Source organism: Mastomys coucha, unplaced genomic scaffold, assembly GCF_008632895.1.
Source record: "Mastomys coucha isolate ucsf_1 unplaced genomic scaffold, UCSF_Mcou_1 pScaffold20, whole genome shotgun sequence".
Lineage (NCBI taxonomy): Eukaryota > Metazoa > Chordata > Mammalia > Rodentia > Muridae > Mastomys > Mastomys coucha.
This window is the reverse complement of record NW_022196903.1, coordinates 61,387,557-61,388,126: the sequence shown is the minus strand read 5'-3', so window position 1 is coordinate 61,388,126 and position 570 is coordinate 61,387,557. Positions and strand designations below refer to the sequence as shown.

Genomic DNA, 570 nt, shown 5'->3' with positions numbered 1-570 from the left:
ATTACATCCCAACCCCAGTTTCCCCTCTCTCCACTCCTCCAAGTTTCCCTCCACATGTCCCCTCTACCCCAGAAACACTCCTCCTCTGCTTTCCTTCAGGCCTCCCAGGGACATCAATCAACACAACATAACAAGTTACAATCAGACTAGGCACAAACCCTTACCAAGGCTGGCCAAGACATCCCAGGAGGAGGAAGAGTCTCATGAGCAGGCAGAGAGTCAGAGACAGCCCCACTCCCAGTGTTAGGAGTCCCACAAGAACACTGAGCTACACAACCATAGCATATACTCAGAGGGCCTAGCCCAGACCATTGCAGGCTCCGTGACTATTTCTGCAGTCTCTGTGAGCCTCTATGAACCCCACTTCGTTGATTCTGTGGACTGTGTTGCCTTGGTGTCCTCAACTCCTCTGGCCCCTATAATCCTGCCTCACCCTCTTCGACAGGGCTCCCTAAGCTCTGCCTAATGTCTAACTGTGGGTCTCTGCCTCTGTTCTTCTTGATGAAGCCTCTCTGATGATGACTGGGGTAGGCTCCAATCTATGAGTATAGCAGAATATCATTAAGAGTC

The 570-nt window shown here is 51.2% G+C and overlaps 1 protein-coding gene across 7 annotated transcripts in view; it reads left to right on the top strand.

Annotated features, from left to right (window-relative positions):
* The window catches only part of Il12rb2 (interleukin 12 receptor subunit beta 2), a 96,164-nt gene that overhangs the window by 70,079 nt on the left and 25,515 nt on the right, over window positions 1–570 (top strand). The gene's annotated exons all lie outside the window — the stretch shown is intronic.